A 20486-nucleotide genomic window follows, 5' to 3' on the forward strand; every position below is an offset into this window, starting at 1 on the left:
TCAACTCAGGCATAGCTGAAGGCCTAATTCTACTTACATGACAAGAAAACCTTTTTTTTCCTTTTTAGAGGATGATCAAGTTATTGATATTGCTGAATGAAACAAGAGATAGCCCAGTGAAAATAGTAAACCTTGAACCAGATTCCTAAATCTGATTCAGGCTATTGCCCTGAATTGTCAGTTGGTGTTCTTAATAACAAATCAATATGGAGGGTAAGTGCAAGAGAGATGCATATGGATTAAATGTTCTGAGTGCTTCTCCTTACTTGCACTTACCTCTGGGTTTGTTTTTTTTAAACCAAATACACCATCCCTAAAGCCTCTAAACTACTTCTTTCAAGTGTGTTTTTTTCTCCATTCTAGTAATTCAACTCTGTGTTAATACAACTTTAAATATCCTTTAAAAGAGATTTGAGCTTTAAGCATTTGACACATTCTGGTTGCAGTCATAACAAAAGAATCTGTTCTCTTCCTAACTACTTTCAACAGAAAATATTTACAATATAATAACATCTCATTCACCAATATATACTACTCAGAATCCCAGACTACTCATCTTTAACCTCTGTGATGTTTTCACTGGGCTCTCAAACCTCACAGCAAAATACCTCTCTTTTTAACCATGCATTTTAACCTTTTGTTCTGTAATTTATGCTCAAATACACTGCCTCATCTGTTTTCTGTGAATTGAAAAAGAGCCTAACATTGCAGCTTTTGCTTTCATTCCAACTACGAAAATGAAGATTCTGCTACTGGACAAGTCTTTAGCAAAACTCAGGAGACATTCAAGCTGTGCTCAGATAAGTATCATGAATTAAGCTGTACTACACAAGGAAGAGGTAGTTAAGCAAATTCCTTTCATCTGTTAATTGGAAAAAAAAATGTCTGATGATGAATTAGGGCAGTTGTATACTCATTAGGAGCCAGCAATGAACTGGTGGCCCCATGGAAATCAACAGCAAAATTTCAATTAGGTCATGAATCTACCTCAAAGACTTTCACCTTTCACAAATTCTAAGTAAGTAAACCAGATCTGCTTGTAGAAAATCTGAAGGAAATAAGTTCCCTAAACATGCCATTGCCAACAGGGTATAGGGCACGGAAGAATGAAGAGAGTCGTCCTGGCTCAATACACTGCGCATCCATCCCAAAAGTATTTAGGACCTCATCATATGGGTTACAGTTGAGCAAGCAGCAACAGTACCTTGGCCAGGCAGACCTAGCCAGGTCTTCACGACTGCCCTGGGCTGCAGCAGCAATCTGTACACTACAACTGCACTTACGAGATCCTGCTTCCACAGTGCAGCTCAGCTGTTTCCAGAGACACATAGCTCAACCTTTTGCAGAAATTGGTAGGGGAGCTACGCACATCTAGGATCCCACTTAATTCTTAACTACTTCATGACTTTTTCACTGTTATACGGAGGTGGACATTATCCCTAATGGAAACTTCCTATAATAACAGCATACATTTAGGGATGTTTCTGCTTCCAAATAAGTTCTCATTTAATGTCGTTTTAAGATATTGTATTTTGCACAGTAAAATGAAACAGTTTTCAGCATAGATTAAAATAGGTGAAGAAAATGTATTTTCTTACAGGTGATAACAAACCTCAAGGTGATTCTGAGCATTACTGGTTAAGCTTTTTGTTTTCAAAGTACCACTTTTCTGAGTGCTATATGCACCTGTTCAACTTTTGAGAGAAAACACATGCATGCTTTTAACATCCATGTATTCAAGTATATTCACTTGTGTATGTTTAAAAGTACGCGCTGATTACTGCTAATAAGAATTAGTCTGAACAAGATCAAGATCTCTTTGCACTTGGTATGTCAGACTTTCTTTTGCCAACTCCTTTCTATTATGCCAGAAGTGTGCAGGCTTTTAAAAAGAAATATTTTGCAAAAAGTTCTTCCTTTGTTTCAAAGCTTAAAAGCTTCTTTCAGGAATGTAAGCTCAGAATATATTAAAAATGTCACATTGAACCTTACAGCAATAGAGTTATCAGTGTTTTGCTGTGTGTTGTCTATTCCTGAGTAGCTCTGAAGCACTTGAAGGACATCATGATAGCAATCTACAAGTGGGACTGTGTGTCAGGAGTGCTTAAGGGTTAACCTACATGAAATGCCAGGTGATAATAACTCTTATCTGCAGTCAGCATACAGAACCTGAATTCATGGGATTGCAGTGTTTTCCCAAGTCCTTTAATAGCAGCTAGAACTACAGTAATTTTGTAATTTCCTTACATTTGGGAACAGCTACTTACAATCCTGTTTCTGAGCTTACGGCTCATAACATATAGCTGTCAGATTTGACCGTTTTAAGTTGTTTCATAATCTTTAGTAATATTTCCCTGCCTGTATCTTTATTCAGCTCCTTTCATTGTACTGTATAATAGTCTTTGCAAGAGCTAGGTTATGCTATTTTACAATATTTCCTCTCATCCCATTCAATTACCAACAGTCAAATCATATGACTTGACATAAATTTAACTAGTCAAATTATTCATTGACAATGCCAGTGCTTCAGCTAAAGAAATCAAAACGTTTAAGGCAGTGTAGGAGTTCTCTTATTTTAGACAGTGACATTTTGGAGGAACGAAAGGCCTGTTGTCACCATGGTTGTTCAGTGCAGGTGCAGAGAAAGAAGCATGTGGGCAGTGTGACCACTCTGCCCCCGTAATGCTCCTGTTGAAGCTGTAGCAGGAGGTTCTTTGTCCCAGGGAGTATGGGGCCCACAGGAAGTGCAAATGATCCAATGGATCACTGAATGGAAGGGTGCAGAAATGCACACTGGACACCAAACAGCTTAACATTTCAGAAATTGCCACATCTGTCTTCTATACATGCTCTTGCTGGAGGAAAAGAGAACAAGGAGTAAAGGTATACGGCTATTGGAATAATTCAATGCATTCCCTAATAGACAGAAGCACATTTCCCCTCTACCATGTTTTAGAACCGCTAGATTTGTTCAGTACCACCAATTGCACTCTCAGAAGGCAACACCCCTGTGAATTATACATTGCATCCAGAAGTGACAATGATGACACAAATCACCCAGAGACAGACATAAAAAATGAACAAACTTCACAATTTTTTATTTTTTTTTAAAAGCTACTAAAGTTACAAATCACTGTCAGCTAGAAAAGGCTTCAGGAATGGTTTGGATATACCAGATAAACTTTTAATTATACTTGCAACTTGTCATAATTTTGTGTGTTATGTATCTGAAATCGATGTATCTGCCATAACGCATTAAGAGCTACATCCTCAGAGGGAACATCACAATGCTAAGCACTGTATCATCTAATTCTTCAGTGAATCCACAGCATCTGGGTAGATGGCCAGGCTCCTATACAAACAACAGGGAGACAGGCATCTAAGAATAAAGGACTACAGAAGCCATTCATTATATCTGTGCAGACACAGTAAATATAGTAACAGTAAATCTTGAGGAAATAAATGTATCCTAAGCTGTGCTCTTTAAAGACTTTCATGCTAGTTCAGAGATTCTTTTAAATACTGAAGGCATCACACATGGGGAGAGATATTTTTCTCCATTCCTATTTCTGTGGGATCAACCCTGTAAGGAAAATCTATGAAAAATTCATAGATAATCAAGGGGATGCTCATTTTGTAGCTCTGAATGGGTCTCAGGCACTTATGTTTCACTCTGTCAACACTTTGGAAGTGCTGGGTATGAACACTAGCAAAGCTTTTACACCTAGAGAACTTCCTTGGCAAAGAACACAGACTCCTCCGGAAAGCAACTGAAAAGGTATAGAAGGGAGGAAAAAAAAAAAAAAAGAAAAAATAGCAAAAAAGAGTTGCTCAGGATTTGTAATTTGCCCTGAGATACCTAAAAGAGAAACTGCTGCGCAATCAAGAAAGCTGAAAAAAAAACTGAGCAAATTAAACTAAGCTAATCTCCATGCTGGGTCAACTAGACTATGACCAATATCCAAGTTAGCCAATTTCAAGCTGACTCAGAAATCTCTGTTCTGCTAACTGTGCTGTAAACTGCCCCTGGAGGCCCCTTGCTTTTGTTTGTTTCTCAAACAGAATACATAAGCAATAAAATTTCTAAGTAAACTACTAGGAGCAATAGTATAGCCAGATCCTATTTTATATACTTATGGATTTAAATTCTGCCTTTCAAGTTGGTCCTTTAAGACATCCATAGAGCTTCCAAATTAGTTGCCTGAGATTTGAGCCATATAAGTAATGCTTTGAGAATCCATTGCTCAGGCTGTACCAGTAGTTACATTTAAAAACATCAAGGAATACTAAATTATTAATTCTGAATTAAGTTAAGTAATATGTGGTATTTAGCTAGATTTTTCATTTAGTTTACTTTCAAAGATGGGCTTAAAAGGACTAAGATACAAAGGTGGAGAAAAGATTTCATTCATGAACTTTGTTACAAGTGATTTTTGAACAAAACAGCAGGTTAGAAAGTAGTTTTCACAATAATATTCACTGAGATAGTTACCATGTGAACTATTGCATCCAGCCTGTTTTTCAGAAGTCAAAATCTGGAAGTTTTCAAACCTTTGGCCTAAACATGACAAGTATTGCAACATTTCTTGCTTCTGTTCAAGGAAATATCACTTGAAAACAAACAGTAAAGAAGATAAGCTATTAAGCTGGACCCCTGATGCTTCTAGTTCTTTCATCAGGTCTTATATCTGTTAACCTTTCACAAATGTCAGTTTAAAAAAAAAAAGGAGTTTCAACTACATCCCAATGCAAAAAATTCCCATACTCATTCTGCTAGACCACAGGCTTCAAAACCAGCTGCAATACTCCCCTAAAGAATTGAGATAGTCAGGAAGAATAAGTAGTACTATGCTGTAGCTTCATTTCCCACAATAAAATTTGGGTTACAAGTTGCTTTGTCTTTGCAGGTGTAATATCATAATTACTGAAACTGCATGCGGAACAAAGGGAAAAAGCATCACTATGAATAATAAGAGCTAGTTCAATCTTTTATTAAAATCACTGTTGTTTTCTACCACCTGGTAAAATTCTCTTGTTGATTTTCATCTCTCTTAGCTACAATAAACTTAATAAAACTCCTATAAAATATTTGCATATGCATTATGATGAGCTTACTGAGCTTACGGAACTTAACTGCAGTTACTCATATTGTTAGCTCAATATACAAGTGAAGTTAAAGTGCAGTCTACGAACTTTTTCAGTATTTGTTACAAAGTAAATATGGGTTTAATGAACTGTTAGTTCCCCTCTCTTGTTACTAGTTTCCTGCTCTCCGAAACAGTCTGCCTCACTCATTAGTATGAATTTTTTAGTGTTTATGGAGCACAGTAAAACAACTATAATTTACAATTAAGCTTCTATCCTTTCTATCCCTTCAGCAATAATGACAATTTTCTCTTCTTTCATGAACAGCCAAAACTTCTTATGCTAAAGGCCTTTCCAACCTATCACGTCCATAGAAGCAAAATAGCATAGGTCACAAGGAAACCACAGCCCACATGTAAATGGGTCCACACTCTCCAGTTTGTAACTTGAGAGAGAAAAGAACATCAGATAAGACTGTGGCTGTTCCCTTCAAGCAGTGGCAGAAATTATATGTACCTTCTCCTTAACTTTGGATAATCAGGTATTAGACATTTTAAACCCTGCTTTTAAGTAACAACTGAAAAACAAATCAAGCAAATTTCAGACCTGCAGTGATATCCCTTCCACTTCTGATTAAAGCAGACACATGAGATTGCCCTAGATTGTCATGACTGCAGTATACTTAACAAAACACAAGTATGAGTCCATTCTGGGTTGAGTACAAGAAATATAACTTAATATTCAGGAAACTCAAATGATTAGAGGAGTATGTGCTGGAGGGTCAGAAAGAATTTCTCTCTCCGTCCCTCTTCCCTTTATAAGTCTTTTAGAGGACTGAGATATTAGAAAAGGATTTTTTTATTTCAAGGCTGATGTATCCATGCAGTTTAAAGTCAACTCCTTGAGGAGATGGTCAACACCAAAGTAACATAAGTCTTGGTTAAAAAAAAAAAAAAAAAGAAGTAAAAAAAAAAAACAAACCCACTGCCATTACCTTGTCCCTGAAACACTGAAGAAGTTAGGAAGACAGTGTAGTCAATTGCACTGATTTCAAATGGAGATTTGGTAGCCAACTGTTACCCTGGCCTCCTAGAGTTAATAGCAGGTGCATATGACTCAGTGCTATTCAATACCTTAGAGCTATAATAAAAATATCCTGAAAATTTCCTGAGCTGAAACTCCTCAGAACCTTACAGCTTTCATCACAGCCTGAGGATTTTGTTTGTGTGGATATCACCTGGTCCAAGTTGTTCTCAGAAGATAATATCCACCAGGAAATCATTCATTTGGCAGGAATTTACCCTAATAATAGTTCTACTTTTCACATTCTTTTTGCTGATCATGTTTTACTGTGTTGCTCATGTGCTACAGTACCAACAGCAGCAGAGCTCACCTTGAACACTGAGAAGAGTCTGAAATTGATTTTGTTGGTTATTACAATGGTGGCAGCAGCTGACCTCACATCCAGCACTGTGCAGAGTGTAATTTTTGCACACAGTGTTGAAGTTGTCCTTGTTATGAGATTCTACTGCTTTGTAGGAATCAATGATATTTGGAAATGACAGTCTTGTGTTACCATAAAAGCAAGACAGTTTTGTTTTATAATGTGGATGGCAATAGCATATTACTGCTGCTTATACAACCAGATCATGTCTTTCAATATCCCTGACTCCGTGGAGTGACTTGTAATAATTACAGCCCAGAAACTGTTATAAGCATGTATTTGCGGAAGCACACCCATAAGAAGTCCTAAGGAAGTGACTCCAACAGTTCATGCAACTTCAGGTAACACAACAGCATATGTAAGAAAATGAGTTTTCATTAGAGAAAGTGCCATTATTAGTCTTCCATGTAGAAAAGACTCTGAAGAGTGGTCAACTGTTCAAGCAAAATGCAGCAACAGTGAAAAAAGTTTATTAATTTATACTAGAACCGTAAAACTAAAGACAGCAATTCCCAAAAGGTAATCTCCATCTCATCAAAATATCATCTCCCACTTAAGTTGTCAGAAAATGTTAATTAAGAAACAAAAACATTTCTGTTTGACTGAAACACACCAAGGAATACCAGATTTTTAGCTAGTGCTGAGCGTACTTCACAAATTTACAGCATTAAATAGCTCAGAACTTGATTACAACAGTCAAGCAATACAGGCAGTGAATGCCAGTGTTCTTTCCTTGAGCAGAAGGTCTAGATAAACACTGTGGTTCAAAATGCCTCAATCTACTACTTTATCCCACATATATAAATTAATGAAAACTTCCTTACAATGGTTTCTAGTCTGTTAACTTTAACTATAGTAATGACAATGAGCTCAGTTTAATACCTTGCATTATGTTAATCGTAATTAGTAATTTTTTTTTTTTTTAATATTCTTTCTATTGTTATTTTGTAGGAAGGAAGAATACAGTGACTATTACAACATCCTATGTTTATTCTCTTGGTATGAATTTAGACAGAACAAAAACTGATTCAGGCATATACAACTGGTCACTATCTCAAAAAAACACAATAAAGGAAAAGGATGTATTTTTCGCCCCCAAGACTTCAGTGCTGAATTATTTCATGCTTCTGGCTCTGTAGTTATACTTGACAATGTGTGCTCCCACACACAGACAGCAAAACAAAGATATAGATTAAATACAGAAATCTCAGCTTTATTTTGATTAACTGGAATCTGACACACTGCCAGCTACACCCACCTATTCACAGGCAGTTACCACTTGGGACCTTCTAACACGGAACTCAAATTGCTCACAAGGCCTGAAGCATACCAGTAATTCCCAACACACCTTTGGTATCATGTGTTAGGATACTAAAAAGTTATTATCACCTTATCTTTATTAAAATCACTATTTACTGAACACAAAGTCATGCCCTAACAAATGAAATCTCCCCCTAAAAAGTTTAACACTGAAGCCTTATTTTTGTAAAAGATGAAACGAGTAGTCTGACAAGCAGCAAACTGGGAGAGAGAAGATAAATCTTGATAAGAACAGGTTATGATAAAAGTGAACATAGTGCTTACCTTAGCGATTCTGAGATGTGTATATATAGGTAGACAAATAGCAGTCTGAGGTCAGGAATCTTTTTCATACAGTGAGATAAATATCCATGTATTTGTTCAATATCATAAATAAATGCAAATGTGGAAATGTCGGTAAATGCAGATAATTCTCTGTCTCCTCAGAAATACAAGCAGCTTGCTTTATATATCCCACGTGCCACTGGTTCCTGACGGATAACAAAGGAGAAAGAGGATACAATGGCTTCTCAGCTTCTCTAAGAGCTTATACAGAGAAGACACTGGGGTGTTAACTGTATCCAATTATACCTAGAAGATCTAGCAGTTACATACTGTAAGCTTTCTCTAAGTCAGACCATTGCAGTTATTCTTAGCTGCAGATATTGCCAGAATTCTGACATGTTTAAAAAACTCCTGCCAGACATAGGCAGAACCAATATAATTTTTAAAAAATACAGCCTCAGACTTAATATCTCAGATTTAATATAGGCTTTCCACTTTAGGGTTTCTGGGATTGAAATAATCTACAAGCTAACAGTTAAACAAGAATCTTACTGTTGTTTTTTAGGTTCCTCACTTCTCACTTGGTTCCACAAATACAAATACGATTTTTACTTTACGTCAGAAATCTGATACACTGGTTATTCAATTATCAAGTTGCTCTTTTCTTGCATATTAGCCACTGAGTAGGTATCAGACTGAAATATATTTAATCAAATGGTTTGTGAAAATGGCCAAGCAGAATGTGTCTATACAGTTCACTGAGCAAAGTAGTGGAAAGGCAGGAGGAAAAAGATTAAGTTGGACTTGATATACAGAAATAATTACCATAATGCGTACATGCATCAAGCTAAGTGCTGTATTTCTGAATCTGTCTTCCTACACAACGACTTCCTCCACATCATCCCCCATAATGTTTCCAGGTTACATCTGAACCAGTTTTATCAGGGCTGTACAACTGGTAGCTGAACATAATTAGTTAATATCGCTGGGATTTTAGAGTTACTGTACAGTGTTACAGTCATTATCAGATGTCTAAAACTAATAATGACCATCCATTTGTTGCATTAGAAAGAATCTTCTGGAAGAATATTCCACCTGAAAAGAAATTCATTCTGGTTCCTGTTAATACTGTGCTCAAAAAAAGAGCTGTGAGATGACACCTTGACCCACCAGTTACATGCCCATACTGCCTATATTAATTTTGCTTTGTACCAGAAAATGCCATTTCTCCATGATAACCTTTGGGCATAAAGCACTCCACAGGGCTCTGGAACAAAGGTACCACCTTTTCACAGTTACATGCAAGCAAAATCTTTGAAATTGCAGCTGCTTGCTACAAGAAAGTTTTCATCCCTCTGGGTGTAGCAGTCCCCAGATTACCTCTCCCTCATCCATGAGCTGCTGAAACCACCACTGTCTGGCAAGCTTATAAAAGAGCTTAAAACCATTCTACTGTCCTCCTCTTTGACTTCCCAGCCATAGCCATGCCTCTGTACAATTAAACCACAAACTATGTAATAATTTCAGTAAGTTAACTCCTCACAGACACAGAATTCCTGAGTTGTGGTTTAAGCCACATCCTTAACTCACCAGGGGCATTGATGGGTACTAAAAACAACAATAATCTAAAACAGCTTTAAAGAGATGCCTTATGTTCTTCAGATGCTCCTCCAATATTCCTTTACACTTACAAATACAGTCTTTAGATTTTGACTGTTCCTTGACCATGGGAGCTTGACCACAAGGAAGATTTTGTTTTCCCACTGCTCCCTCAGGAAAGCACTCTGGCTTTTATTTTGTACATGTAGCTCCTATTTAGGAAAGGAGGAAAAATAAGAATCAGACCTGACCCCCCATTAGTGAAGTCTAGATATTTATGCTTTATCCCTAAAAGGACTTTATAGTGAGATTCCATCTTTGATTTAAAACAGTAAATAATAGATTTTTTTTTTTTTTTAAACAGAAACCAGAACTTAAGATTGCTTCTAAGGAATCTCTCCTGGGATACCCAGGACATGTTAGTCTCTTGGACCATGAAGTACAACCATTCTTTTAAGAAATTCTACACAGAAGAAATTGCTGTAGAAAGGTCAGGATCAGCTGAAAAGGGACAGAGAAAACAGAGCTTGTGAGGTCAGTCAGTATCCTAGGCAGCAGTAATTTCAACCACAACTGCAGCAAACTGGTGCAACCCTTTACAACTGATGGAGACTACACCCACATACTGCAGGAGAGGTGCTTATTTCCTCCACTATTGACACACAATACCCAAGTCACAATGTTAGAGTTTTGCACAAAACAAAATGTCTCAGCAAGGAAGGACCTCTGACATTAACTTCTGCCCACTTTGGGTCATGAAATATTCCATCTGCCAGCAAACACCACCAGCTTGTCTTGTGAGGAAGCCTCATTATTCATAATGTTACAATGGTCATATAAGAGGATTTGGGCAAACAGGCCTTTATCTCAATTCCTGTCATCCTCACAAGCTTTGAGTTTTGCTTTTGTTTTTAAATTATGACATGGTTAAACAGGTCATTCCTCCAGTGCTTACTAGTCACATAAAAGTAGGAGAAATCGATATCACCAGACTCTGTGATCTGACCTTCACAGGATGTCTTCTTCAAGCATCTTATTGTTCTTGGTTTGTATGCATAATTATTATTTTTAAATAGAGTAACTCCTGGGTGCAATAATCCCACCCCTAACTGATCTGTAAAGAATATAGTTCCATGGATAACACAGCAACAAAGGAGAACAGCATTTCTTTTGCCCTGTCTCTCAATACTAGTTTAACAGCTTTTTGAACTTAATATGCCCAAACAATGTGAGATGTATACAATTAATATGATGGCAAAAACAACATAAAGCTTTGATGGAGAAAGCTATACATAATTTTTGTAAACCATAGGTTTTACAAAGCTTGAATTAATGGATTTATTTCATTGTTTTCCTTTTCAAAAGCACAGAACTAGCTCTAATTAAACAATATTACTGGATTCTTTGGTATAAACATTACAGTAAGGAAAAATGAACACTAAAGAAACTCGTTTGAATTCATATGGTCAGTAAATATTGATGATAATGATTTATTCTTCATCCTGTACACATTTTTTTAATCCTTTCCTTGGAACTCGTTTTGTTTCCATTTTCTACATTTGATTATCATACTGAAATTTGCAAGAAAAAACAATTTGCCAGCTAAATGTAAATTTATGAGAAATGCACGTCCTCACCTAGGCTACATGTACTTGAATTGGTGATAGGAAAGAAGTTCCAGGATTGCAACAGGATTGCTGATTTGTTTACACTTAGACATGAACAGAAACATATTGCTGAACAGGGGCCATATTTCCTTTTAGACTTTTTAATTGCCCTAGTTCTTAAAGTTTTACCACAGCACTGAGAATTTGGTTCCTCCCCTTTGCAACAGATTATGGGTTTTATGACTAACCAATAACTTTATATTCACTGGCGCCAAGATATACACTGCATCAATTTTCTTTCATTTTTGTTTCTCAAACACTACACACAAAGACACCACTATAAATATGTGACACGACTAAACGATGAAACAGCAGCTTCCTGCTGAAATTTTAAAGTGAGATAGACATTGTTTTAGCTGAGGAAGCCATTTAGATACCAGCTGTTCCCACTGAAAAGATGTGGCAGCCATCAGCAGAAATAAGAAATGCTCTCTCTGTACATATTGAAATGAGTTTTATCCTCCTTTCCATTCTGTTTTGTGTTCCTGCTGGTGAAAAAAGAAAAAAATTCATCTCACACTCATGTTTCTTTGCAAGCACAAATGTTAAATGAGAGGAATCTGTATCTTTGCACCCATACATGCTCTTAGGTTAAGTTCAAAACCAGGAGCTACAAAGCATATTTCTTCTGCACAGTAATAAACTGATGAACAGTCTCAGAGCTGGAATTAAAGGTAAAAGAAGAAACTTCTGTGCATCTCCGAAATTTTCCATATTTGTTTGTTTCTAGGTGGTGTTTATGCTTTATATTATAATTAGAAGACAATAACATTTATCAGATACCACTGCATGAAATTGCAGAATAAGTGTGGATAGTTTAGTGATACCTGAAAATAATTTTTTTTTGCTGTATCTGAGAATTAAGATTCATACAAATTACAACAGACACAGTTTGGAAAGCAACATACAGTTACTCAAATATTCTAGATTTAAATCTAGATAAAAGATTTAAAAGTCTATATATAGACTGTATATATATATATCAGTAAAATCTTCATATGGATATATCTGTTCAGAATACCATCTTCTAATGGTTGTGACAGAATATATGCTTGTGCTTTACATCTAAAAAAGAGATAATGAATTTGACAGAAGTAACACCTCTTCCTGATTATGGTATAAAAATCACTATATCATATTAAAGATGTTGCTTCTTTTGTCACAGGCAATCAGTTCTAAAAATCTGATTAAAAAAAAGCATTGCATTAGTGTGGTATTCTCAAGTTGCTTCTTATTAACATTTTATTGCATTATACTCTAATGACAACCAGCATTGGTTCCATTATTCTAAATAAAAAGTATAGTCATTTTCTTCTTAATGACTGAAGTGAAATGCATCCACAGGGACATTTTCGTTTACTCTCTCCTACAGTGTAACATTGTCATTAATACTCTTGAAGACAACTTGTAGACAAAAGTTATCTCTGCAGAGGCACCAGATATTAATTTTTAAATATATGTGTTCTCAGTCACATGCAAAATGTTAGATTTCTTCAAATACAACACCATCCATTCATGCAATATACAGGTAATTCCTTGAAATGTTTTAATGCAGCAATAAAACAATTCATTTTATGATGCTTGCACCAAAAGACCATAAGAAAAAGAAGCAAATTAAATCTCACATACTTTTGAGGCAGGTAATTGCCACAGAACTCAGGTAAAAGAGAGATTATGATTTGTCCATCTCTATGCTACCCAGCATGTCAAATATAAAAGGATGGCTATAACATAAGTTATTCATACTATAAACTGCATAAAGACAGGAACTTCGATTTTGGTAAGTGCTCCAGGCAATCAAATCCTGAAAGAACTGGGATACCTCTGTATATATATGCTTCTGTATGAACATGTAGACAAGGACAAATACAACCATTTTTCTACACTTTCAGAGCAATGCAAGAAAAACACATATCACCTGAGGGTATTAACCAAAGATCTGTTTTTTCTATACAATTAGAGCTAACTAGTAGGACCTCTTTGGAGTGTTTCCCAAACCACTTGTACAGGGTCTCCTGGAAAATCCCTATCCTGGCAGACATCAGGAGGGCGAAGGTGAGCACAGCAATACCTAGCAGCCACCACAAGAAAACCTGGAGTCCATCCTCTTCATTTAAGCTGGAGTCAGATGCCACTTGCTTTACAGACATGAAAGTGCAGGTGAAGATCCCCACAAACACCTGGGCTATGGACATGTAGTTAGATACGCTGTATCTTTTCTTCAAAATGATGATACCTAGAGCATGCTTGCTATGAGAGAACCTAATCTGAAGATCATGTGCAGTGGCATGGCGATAAGTTCAGGGCACAGTTATTCACCAAACTGACAGTGAAGAACATGGCCACCATGGTGAAATTTTTAGTATGGCTGGCTTCTTCCTCCCAGAGTTGGTTTCGAAGATAAAGCCTTCCACTGCAATAAATAAGAACTGGAAGAATGTCATTATGTTCCCACATCCTGGAAACTGCCTGGCCAGCAGCACCAGGAATACCACGTTGCTGCAGCAGCCGCTGGACACCAGACCCACAGCCACAGCCGGGTGCATGGTGTTGCCTCAAACAGCGAGGCAGATCTACTCTGCTCTCTTGAGACCTCACTTGGAGTATTGTGTGCAGTTCTGGTGTCCTCAACACAAGAAGGACATGGAACTGTTGGAACAAGTCCAGAGGAGGGCCACGAGGACTGGAGCACCTCCCGTATGAAGACAGGCTGAGAAAGTTGGGGCTGTTCAGCCTGGAGAAGAGAAGGCTGCGTGGAGACCTCATAGCAGCCTTCCAGTATTTGAAGAGGGCCTATAGGGATGCTGGGGATGGACCGTTCATTAGGGACTGTAGTGATAGGACAAGGGGTAACAGGTTAAAACTTAAACAGGGGAAGTTTAGATTGGATATAAGGAAGAAGTTCTTTTGTGTGAGGGTGGTGAGGCACTGGAATGGGTTGCCCGGGAAGCTGTGGATGCTCCATCCCTGGCGGTGTTCAAGTCCCGGCTGGGCAAAGCCTTGGTTGAGATGATTTAGTGTGTGGTGTCCCTGCCCATGGCAGGGGAGGGTGGAACGAGATGATCTTAAGGTCTTTTCCAACCCTAACTATTCTATGATTCTATTCTAGTAGTCACCAAAGTTGCTTCCTGTGCTCCATCAACTGTCCAGCCAAGACTTTCTCCGTTGTTTGCAGGGTTTGTTCTCTTTCTGAACCAGGTCACTGAGAGGCAGATGTGTCACTTACAGCCTAATGGTTTGATTTTCGAATTAACTGCCTGTGCTTATTTTTTCAAAGACACTTTAGAGTCAAAGGATGCAGAGATATGCTTGGGGGCATAAGGGAGTGTTTAAAGGAGGCTGGTATTAAACCCAATTGATTTCCAATCTAGACAGGTAACTGCCCAATACCTCTACATTCAAAATAAATCCTACCTTGTACCTATTTCCATCTTGGGTTTGTGACTGGTAGTAAAAACCCCTTCGCAATAAATTTTCAGGAAATCAATAGTTGCTCAGGACTTTGGTAAACATCAGTTAAAAGTGTACATTCAGAAACATAAATAGAGACATAGGAGTCTGTCCCTTGGTTGTTGATTATTACCCTTGTCCCTTGTTCTGAACCACTCACAAATATCTGCAGGAGCAGAAGGTGGTTATTTACATGACAGGCAACTGGTGCAGTCATTAGCTTCATACAAGGATTATGCATACAGGTAGAAACAAATGACTAATGGCATCCAAATTTCAAAACCCACCTTCTCAACCTAAAGAAAGCAACCTTGGATGGTGGCTTCAGTAGCCTCCAGCTATCTTTCCTCATTTACCGTTCAGCACTTCAGTTGCTTGCATTAATCCTGACTGCCATTCTCTCTACATCATACATACTTCACTATAACTGTTACCACCACCTCTTATAACAGTATGTTTGCTCAAGTCCACACAAACTTGGAATCAATTCCTGTCTTTCTAAGGGTCATAACTCCTTTTGCTAGTATTCAAATTACACAAAACTTTTGTATTCCCTGAGCAAACAAGTTTAAGTTTAGCAAAAATAAATGAGGAGCCCATGGTTTGAATGCTATAGGACAGCATTCCCTTGCTTCAAGCTCTCCTGTGTTCTCCAGTAAAGATCCTAGCGTGTTAATCATTACTTTGTTTTCAGGGTTTGCTTAGATTTTTAAGATTTCTTCTGGAGGTAGTTATTGTGTTACTACTACAAGACTAATTAGCTCAATACACAGTTTCATAAAACTCAATAACTTACAAAGTACATTAACACTGAAAAGGAAATAGGGTATGCACAAAATAAAGAAGTCTGAGCTGGAAAGCAAAATTTAAAAATGCAAAGACTACATGATAAACAAAAAGGGTCATAAATTGCAACAAGATGCTATATGAAGCAGTGTATTGTATTTCCGGATGCCAGATGAAATGCATTTTATTATCAAATACAAGAGATTTTAAGTATCTAAAACCTAACTAATCTGGGAATCAGCAGCTAAAAGAAAACTTTGAAGTGGTGACATTAATTTTGACTCCTGTTGAGTAAACAAGTGCATATTCTTATCAAGCACCATACTGCACCCTCATGAAATACAAAAATTTCTTTTGGGTTTAAGAAAGTGTCCACAACTACAGGGTGGAAAGCTATTGCAATTAATCGGACTATAACACTCTACAGAAAAGAATCCCAGACTCAGGCATTTGGGAAAACACTAATAACACAAATCCCAAATGTATATGGAAGTAGTATTATGAATTGCATCTTTGAAGACCAGCATTCTAAATAGTTTTATATTTTTTTCAGGTTTACTTTAATTTTAAAGTATATGCACCAACTGACCAGCTGAACATCTGAAAATCAGTAAGTGTGGCAAAAATCATAGTTGAATTCTGAGATTTTGTACTGCTTTTATTGTGTCTGAAATAAGACACTAATTTGGTTTTAATAAAAAGTAACTGAAAGTAATTTAGTACCAATTGATTGTTAAGGGGATACATTTTGTAGTTTCAAATCTATAGAAATGCAGTATAATTAACTGAAAACTTCATAGACAATAATGCAATTATAATCTCAACAATCTTAAACTTCCAAGTAACGTTTAAACAGTTAATTAAATTTTGAAAGATAGTGCTATATCACATCTATAAGGTGAATTACTGAAAAATGCTAATTGATATTTGTGGAGTAATCCAATTGAGTAATCTAATTTCGAGCATCTCTGAAACTAAAGACAACTTCAGAAATCTGACTTACAAACTATATAAATACCCAGATATTCATTTAATAATCAATTACATGTTAAATTATTGAATGTTACTCATTAGGTACGGACACAGCCAACGTGAAAGCAACCAGCTTAAGGTTTTCTTGTTCTACCATTTTTCAACATGCTGTATAAATACAAATCTCACCTAATTGCTCTAACATCCTACTTTTGAGCACATTGAGTGAAAGGTCTTTCTTTTGTTCAGATTGGTATGTTGGATATGCAGCTGCAAACTCAGAGCATCTTTTATGCCACCTTTTAAAACACATTAATTCTGCTGAAGCAGAGAACTTATATTCCTTAAAACAAAGACACAAGTGCCATATTTCCAGGTTTGATGATATCAGGGGAATCTTTGGTGTCCAGGAGCTCCAGGTGCTTTGCATTTTAACAAGGTTCCATTTTTCAGGTCCCATTCCTATTCCTGTTTGTCACCAGAGCTCCAAGTTACACAAAGGAATCTTCCTTGCACAGCAGCAGATTACAAAAGCTGTTTTCAAACCTCTGCTACTCTGTGCTGTTAAATCTTCACTATAGAAGAGAAAGCATTCCTTTGCCATTCTTTGCTTGTTATAAGGATACATTTTGAGATGGCAGTTTATGAATGCAGAAAAGCTTTATCCTAAATGAGATGTCAACTTGTACTTACTAGTAAGCATTGGTAGCTGTTAACTGACTGCTATTTTACCATACCTCCAACGAGCCATGGTTGAATTATTGGATTCTTACTGTTTATTTCCCCTCTCATATAAATTCTGTGTTTGTAACACACCAGATAGAGCTAAAATAACCTCTTTATCTGCTACCAAAATTAGGTACTTGCTTATTATACCTACGTCAGCTCTAAACTAAAAACTCACCAGGAGAGAGACTACTTCACCAGCTATATTTGCAGTTCTCAGCATAACGTCAATATTTTCAGAAACCTATGGTTTCTAAATAGATTACACAACTCAGTTTTAATGGATTTGACAAAGCAGTGCATCAGCACAAGAAGAGTCAGGAGGTGTTTTGCCAGATCAATTCTTAAATATGTTGAACAGCAGAAGTAAAGAGCTGCATAGGTAAATATAGTAGCATGCTAAGAGGTGTCATTTTATTTCTGGATTTCAGTTTTACAGTCTAGCCAACTTTACCACTGACATACTGCTCCTTGAGATTCAGTACTCCAGGACAGAAACTGTCATCAGTGCCTCTTCATGTAAACAATACAGATAAAAAAGGGGTTAAAAGTCAAATGATGGCAAGCTTGACTAAGGTGCCCCAAAGTAGCCATACTTTAATTTTATATAAAAGGAAAATAGAAAAACAAATCTTTCTAAAAATATTTTTTCTATTCTTTCTTGGGTTTGGTCTCGAGGCAAGAGAGTAGATTACTGTAATATCTGAGCTTACTGATACCTTTTTTTATAATTACTATTACTACTTATTTTTAAATTGCCCTGTAATGGCAAACATGTTAAAGAAATAAATAAAATCAAGAAGGGTGGCAAATAAAATGGAAAGTAAAAGTGTACCAGGGTGCAGTATTTAACACTGTTCACAGTACAAGACATTTCAAAGTGTAGGACACACGTCCACATTGCATCAGAACTATGGCTCTTTCTTTGACAGGCTTTTCTAAAAACTGTGTGACAGTTTTCACTGTGAGCAACACTGAAGGACAGGAAACTTGATTCCGTCATTTCATGGTTGTCAGCTCTACAGACAGGAAGGTATATTTCAGGACAACACACTTTGCAGCAGCTGCTTGCATGAATAAGAACACACTTCCATCATTAGTCATTTAACCCATATAATGTGACAACAACATTTATTACAGAAGCTTGGAAATTCATGACAGTAGCAAGAAGCCACAATTGTTCTTTATACAATTTGCATGTGTTGAGTGCTTCAAGGAGACAGTGTATTTCAACATCAATAAAATTTGTCTTCTTCCTACCCTAATTTACTAGGTAAAGAAGTGGTGAGATAGGATCATTTACCAAGACTTCAGAACCTTGTGAGAAGACATCGCTGGGTCAAATATCCCACTGTGACTGCTACAGTCTGGCAGCAGGTGACTCATGGTGCTCTCTCTTTTAAAAAGTTAAACCAAAAAGGGCACAGATTTTAGCATACATCTGAAAACCAATAACCAGTGATCATAAAGATTTAACTAGTTTTATCTATGACATGGTAGCAATTCTTATGATGAACTCATTCTACCCTTACAAAGTCCATACTGCAGCAGCCACCATTCAGCCTTCCCTGAGTGCCTCAGAGTAATAACTGGCTCACACATAACAGCAAGCTCAAATGTGCAGTCATGCCTCCCAGGATTTCTCTTCCCCTTACACATCTGTATGGAAGAATAGTGACTCAACCCTAAATGTACATTGAAGTCAAATTGCTTTGAGAAGTCTCAGTTCCACAACATCAAATACATGAATATGCTGTTTGGGTCGATCCTGTAATTTAAGAACACTGTAGCTGAAGGAAGTTTTGATGAAAAAAAGCCATGAGTAAGAACTGAATACTACAGAATTAAGGTAACAATTAAAGTTTATAAACTTCTTGGTATTTACTTTGAAGCTTCACAGCACCCATCATGAGTCTATTATAGCCTGATAAATACAGACCAAGCACTTAAGAGATTGTTGGGTTTGACAGTCACCAAATAAGGCAATAATGAAAGCTAAATTTAACCTGCTTAGATTGCTGACACTTTCCAGACTACTAATCAAATAAATGGTGAGTCGATGGTTCGGCATTCTACAGCCAAACTTTAGTTTGGGTCTCAGAAACTGCATCTGCTTTTAACATCTACAGCTCCTTTGCAATTAATGCTTGCAAAGAAATCTACATTTGTTTCTCTAAGTTGGATGGCTAAACCATCTAATTGAAATTGACTATAACAAAAAACAACAACAAAAATGACAACAACAACAAAAATGACAACAACAACAAAAAAACAACAAGAAAAGCAGCAAGTATTGAAAGGAAAACAACAAAACCCAAACCACTGCAAAATTAACTGAGATCACTTTGACCAGACATAGTAAGTTAACAATACAAAAAATCCTTGAGTTCACATCCATACTATCCAAGACTGACATTGCCTGCTCACACTATTCCATCAGGTAAGAAAGAAAGAATTAATACGCTTCCTTTAGAAGTCAATTGCTATGTAAATCTCAATTGTGCCTGTGAGCATCAATCAATGCCAAAGCTCTGATAAATTTATCTTGCATCTCACATATAATTCAAAATATAGTTCTAAGTCTGAAAAAAAACCACACTGCTTGCCATGTGCTATGTGGTTTTCTGTTTGTTTTCCAACCAGTTATGCCAGAGATGCTTCACACCTACCGTAATTTTTTTAACATCTGATGCGTAATGAGAATATTTTATCCAGCATAAGCACTCCTTTTTCTTTCTTCCCTCAACTTCTTAAGTAAAGTGATAATTAAAGCACTGTTTTATTGTCAATAGATGAACAGGGACTGGTTCCAGACAATTCCTTTCTAAAAGATCTTGAAACAAGCTCCAGAGACTTCCTACCTGAAAATAGAGAGCTGACAGAGTTCAGCAAAAGGACACCAGGTGTTGGTGCAGGAGTTCACAATGTTTTACAGAAGTGCAAGTCATAATCATTTGGAACTCTAGAACTTCCTCTCCAGGCTGCTGGTATTCACATGCATCCCATCAAAGCGCAGTGTCAAACCTGCAATCCTAAGTGATTGCCTTCTTCATGCCAGTTGTAAAGCAGAAGGTGCAGAAGATGGTGAAAGATAAATACCTTATTTCCAAGCCTCAGATATGCTCCAAAGAGTATGCAAATAATCCTGTGTACATTTTACATGTAAGATACCA

At 36.9% G+C, this 20486-nt stretch overlaps 1 long non-coding RNA gene and 1 pseudogene across 1 annotated transcript; both read right to left on the reverse strand.

The window, feature by feature from the left end:
• Positions 1-1605: 1605 nt before the first annotated feature.
• LOC133271984 (uncharacterized) lies at positions 1606-20226 on the reverse strand. Its single transcript, XR_009744315.1, has 3 exons — positions 20175-20226; positions 3662-3770; positions 1606-2851 (listed from the first exon to the last, which is right to left on the reverse strand). It is a non-coding gene; the product is annotated as an uncharacterized LOC133271984 (long non-coding RNA).
• On the reverse strand, positions 13260-13944 carry LOC133271938 (nucleotide sugar transporter SLC35B4-like; annotated as a pseudogene).
• Positions 20227-20486: the final 260 nt, after the last annotated feature.

Source organism: Pezoporus flaviventris, unplaced genomic scaffold (genome assembly GCF_033815535.1).
Source record: "Pezoporus flaviventris isolate CSIRO_AGI_PZ_B2104156 unplaced genomic scaffold, CSIRO_AGI_Pfla_v1 ptg000027l, whole genome shotgun sequence".
Classification (NCBI taxonomy): domain Eukaryota; kingdom Metazoa; phylum Chordata; class Aves; order Psittaciformes; family Psittacidae; genus Pezoporus; species Pezoporus flaviventris.